The 5,118-nt window shown below is 46.2% G+C and overlaps 1 long non-coding RNA gene across 1 annotated transcript; it reads right to left on the bottom strand.

Annotated features, from left to right (window-relative positions):
• Positions 1-1,628: 1,628 nt before the first annotated feature.
• 6330420H09Rik (RIKEN cDNA 6330420H09 gene) lies at positions 1,629-3,486 on the bottom strand. The gene is made up of 2 exons (NR_166518.1): positions 3,415-3,486; positions 1,629-2,701 (listed from the first exon to the last, which is right to left on the bottom strand). It is a non-coding gene; the product is annotated as an RIKEN cDNA 6330420H09 gene (long non-coding RNA).
• Positions 3,487-5,118: the final 1,632 nt, after the last annotated feature.

Below are 5,118 nucleotides of genomic sequence, written 5' to 3'. Positions count from 1 at the left end.
TAATCAGGTTAAGAGAAGATCACACTGGACCCAGTGTGAGGTAATCCAACAAGTGGTATCCTTACAAGACGAGAGAAGGTTGGACAGAGGGTGGTATGCAGTGATGGAGGCAGAGACTGTAGCAATGTGACCATAGGGTACAGGGGTAAGGGGAGACAGATGCGGTTGACAATTGATAACCAGCAACACTAGAACATGAGATAAAGAGCAATAAGATGATGGCCTGGCTGAGAGCAGCTCCAGCTGAAAGCCACCAGGAATGGAAACTTCAGCCTCACTCTGTGAAGAACTGAAGTCTAAGAACAACCTATGAGGACTCAGTAGCCCCCTCAGCACCCAGATGAGAGCCTGGCCCTGCCAACATCTTGGGTTTGGCTTTGTGAATTCCTAAGGAAGTATAGAAAAGTGCACAGAGCTTCCAAATCCAGCTGGAAACCATAAGTGCATACTGTTTTAAAGTACAGAACTTGAGGCAACTTACTATACAGTAAAAGAAAGTTAATAGGTGTCTACTATCATGTAAGTCCCATATTCATAGAGAAAGGAGCCATTCCCTCCATAAGAGCATCAAGCCAGAGCCAAGGGCAGCTGGAATGGCCCAAAATAACATGGAAAAATCACACCGGCAAACAACAGCCCAGTGAGAAACGCAGGCACTGTCTGCTTTTCTACAGCCCACAAACTAAGAATGCTTACAACATTTGCAAATGGTGGAGACAATTAAAAGAAGAATAATATTTCATGACACATGAAATTTCATATATGAAATTCAAATTTCAGTGTCCATAAATAAAGTTTGGTAGGAACACAGGCACGTTCATTTATCAAATGTTGCTGATGGAAGCCTTCTCTTGCCAACATATGAATTGAGTAGTTGGAGCTGAGACAGCAGCAATAGTGGAGCCCGAGAACCCAAGGGACTTGCTCTTTTTTTCTTTTTTTTTTTTTTTTCTTTTTCTTTTGAAAGACAGGATCTCATGTAGCCCAAACTGTCTTCCTGGAGCTTACTCTACAGCTCACAGTGGACTGGAAATCCTGATCTTCTTGCCGCCCGCTGTCTGTGTCCCTAAGCCTGGCTTTTGTCGGTGTCTTTACAGAAAAGGTTGTGACCCTGAAACCCTGAGTTCTGACATTTAAAGAACCTTCCCAAGTATCACTGAGACCTAAAGACAGCACTAGCTCCTTACGCACACAGGACAAGAGTGGCTGTCCGGTGGACAAAGATATGGATATCACTGTCAATGGAGTCAGAGGACTTCTAGTATTTTTCTACACCACGTATTGTTCAGACAGGTAATTAATTTGCACATGTACACACATATACACTTCTGGTTTTAAGATTTATTTTAATTTCTCTTGTGTGTGTGTGTGTGTGTGTGTGTGCCTGTGGATATGTACTTGTTCCATGTGTATGTAGGTACGGGGGGGGGGGTGCAGAAGGGATTGTCAGATTTCAGAGTTCTGGGAAATGAACCTAGGTCCTTTTCAAAAGCAACAAATGTTCTTAACTGCTGAGCCATCTCCCCAGCCCCGGCACCTACCCTTTAGTACTAAAGAAAACAAAAGGTATTTGGTGGCTTCCAAAATTTAAATTATATTTAGATTAGGAATGATATTAGAAACAGCAACAGGATCTGATATTTTTATTCTGTGGATCATACCACCATGTAGAACTGTATTCTTTTGTCGCCTATGCATTCATTATGGAGGGAACTGTTTCAGTTTTTGTTTTTGTTTTGAGACAGGGCCTCAAATAACCCAGGCTGGTACTGAGCTTCCTAAGTACCTTGAACTCCTGCTTCACCTCCCAAGTGCTGAGATCTCAAGCGTGTGCCATACTGGGCATTTTGGAACTTCAGCATCAGATAAGGACAACCCCAAAGTCACTTTGTATGGAAAAAATAATAATTATTATTTGTTGGGAGCAGGAAACCAAGAAGGAGGGAGCTCAGCAGAGCTCCAGATATCCAAGAATCCACCAAAGAAACATCTGAGGAGGAAAGAGTACTTTAAAACAAAGAAAAATCCCTTTCTCACTGGACTCAGGGAAGTCCAAGACTCATTTCTTAAAACCTTTACATCTTATCATTCGACTGTTACCCTGGGATTGCCAAATGAAATGCCCAGGGATCAGACCCAGGCAGACAGTGAGGTCAGAAGTTATTCTCTTCTGTGAAGAGTACAAAAGACATTTTGTAAAAGCCAGGCCCAAAGAAGGAAAAGAAAGAAGTCATGCAGAGAGGCAACACATACAGAGACGTGCTTCATGCAAAATTTCAAATGGCTTGGTGACAGCTCTGAGAACCTGTCTGGGGATAATTTTATGGAAAAGCAGTCACAATGATATCAATTAGGAGAGCAAGAAGGATGCCTGCTCTGTCATTTCGGTGGGAGAATGGCTGTTGATTTTCCTTGGCATGCTCCTCACAGGCACTTTGAAGACCTTTCAGCTGAGAAGGGAAATCCACACAGTGACAGGTCCCCCACATGTTTCTCCCAGCGGTTACAACTCCATCTTTCATCCTTTGCTAAGTGGGGCGCTCAGAACATGTGTCAGTGCCGGCTGTGTCTCCTTTGAGGCCCCTTGGGTATCCTCGGGGTATCACTGAGCACAGCCCAGCATCCCCTTTCTTTGGCTTCCGGTTCCTCATCCATACAGTGGGAAGCCTTGCCTTCTCCGTGGAGCTTGGCCAAAAGAAAGCTGAAAAAACAAAACAAAACATACAAAAACCCGGAAAACAAAAAACAAGCAAACAAACAAAAAAACAAAAAACAAAAACACCCAAAGTCTAAAGCACCAATCAGGAAGATTCCGTTAGTCTCTGAGTTACAACTGAAAGGCCAGGTGGGTCAGAAAGTACATCTGTGCGAGAGAGCGAGTCCACAGTCACACAAGGTCACTCAAAATACATTTGCTACCTGGAAGGTAGGGAGTGACTGCGGTCCCCATACAAGCAGACCAAGTGCCTTTTCTAGCTACCAATATCCAAGGAAAACGTGAACAACCTAGAATCAACTGCCGTCTCAAACCAGAGGGGGGCGGGGGGAATGCCCACAACTCAATTAAACTATATCGGCACAATCCCCAAGATAAAACCAGATAGAAAAAAATTAGGGGTGGAGGGACAAATGTAGAATGCCGCATCTGTTTCTCAGGCCCCTCGGTACTAGAAGATCTGGCTGTGGTCTTCACTTTGTGCAGCAGAAGAGGGCAAACCTGCCTGCAAGTTGAAGCTCCCACGGGCAAGAGCAAGTGTCTTCACCGGTAAGTGCTGTTGTGGGCTGGTGGGGGCTAATACGCTATGAATAGAGATGTTTTAAATGTATTAAACATTGCCCCCCTCCTTTTTTTCCCCAAGATTACACTGACAGAGCCTTCCTTAAACATTATTTGAATAAAGCCTCATTACTCACAGTCCAAAGAAGTTCATTAGGAAGAGATGGCTTTGGAAAGGAATCAAGAAGCTTGCCTTTCTTCTCAGCAGTGAATTACATTAGCTACTTCCCAGTTATTTAAACCTTGAAATAAAAGATGTAAACGCCGCAGTGACATCTTAAGATCATTGCGGAGGCCGGTCTTGCATGCACAAAAATGCCCAGCTGGTCTACAGATAAAACAGATTGATAATTAGTTGCAAAATGTAACATTTCATCAAGAATATTTTGAATAATCCAATTTATCTTTGTCAGATATGCAGCACATATTTTTCTGGGGAGCAGCTTTGTTCTTTAACATAATATTATAATTTCAGGCTGCTAATGAAGGCGCCCGCCGGCCGGCCGGGCCTTGATGTGTGGCGTGGCGGGGAGCGCGCCGCGGCCCGGGGACCGGTGCGCCTGAGCTCGCCGCGCCCCGCTGCCGCCACCTGCCCGCCACAGTGTGGGCTGCGAGCTGCGGGCCTCGGGCCGCGGGCGATCAAAGGGCCGGCGGGCAGCGGGGAGGGCGCCCCTGGCGGGCAGAGCGGGCGGCGGCGGGCGGGGGGCTCCACCGACTTGGCTTCTAATTAACCGATGGAAAGGCGCCCTGGCAGCCCGGGTGGTGATCACAGAGGCAGGCATAGTTTGGTGCAAGCTAGCAGGACCCGGGGCTGTCCCTGCTGGGGTCTACTTGAAGAGGGAGGGGCAAGGACAGTTTGCTGATCATAGGACTCTCGGATGCAACTTGCTTCAAAAATACAGCCATCATGAATTCCCAATGCCTGTGACACCTAGGGTCCACATGCTGGTCCAGCCTTTGAGGTGTGGGGCATGGTTCCTGCTTGAAACCCCACATGAGAGAGAGTAACCATGCTCCCTTGTGGAGGCCCAGGCCTGTGCAAGAGGGAGTCTCCCCTTAACTGTGAAAGACCCCCTTGCTATTCTAAAGACCTTGGTTGTAGTGTCCAGAAATGAACTCAGACAGGCCTTTCTCCAGGGATCTTATTTCCCACAATTCCACCCGCGTGGCCAGAGGCCAGGTCTATACTGACTCAATTTGAAAGCCCCATTCCAAAAGATGCTGAAACTGGCAAGGCAGAGCAAACCTTCCTCTTAAGAATGTCCTTACCTATATTTGCTCAAATGGATCCCAGGTACAAACTCTGTGTGCAAAACCTTTATATCTCTTAGAAGTTATCATTTTAACTGCATGTGCAAGCCTGTTGCAGTTGGGCAATATTTTGTATTTTCTGTCTTAACACCAAAAATGAAGTCTCATAGCTCAGAAATTGGTTAATAACCTGTTCTGATACCCAAACTCCCCTGAGCAGTGTGTAATGGGCATTCATTAATGTGGCTCGTCTCTGTCCCCTGTGGTCTTCAGCCAGCCCAGAGGAGACCTGGCCCATGACCTTGGTGTCTTCATGGAGGCTAGAACGGGTGGCAGTGACTAAACCCACGATGTCTCAGGCAGCTCTTAGTTCAGCCAGAAAACCCAGCATGAGCTGAGAAATTCTTCAGATGGAAGCTTGAGTCTGGAAAGGGAGGAGACCTTCACTGTGGTCATAAGTTTTGCTTGTAGGAAAATGTCAAAGACTCAGCCACTAAGGACCTGCAGAATGGGGGAGAGACCTTTAAGGCTGGTCTCCCTTTTCTTTTCTTTTCTTTTGTTGCTTTTGTGTCACAGCAGGGGATTTAAAA

This window comes from Mus musculus, chromosome 7 (assembly GCF_000001635.26).
Source record: "Mus musculus strain C57BL/6J chromosome 7, GRCm38.p6 C57BL/6J".
Taxonomy (NCBI): Eukaryota; Metazoa; Chordata; class Mammalia; order Rodentia; family Muridae; genus Mus; species Mus musculus.
This window is presented reverse-complemented; position numbering and strand designations above follow the sequence as displayed.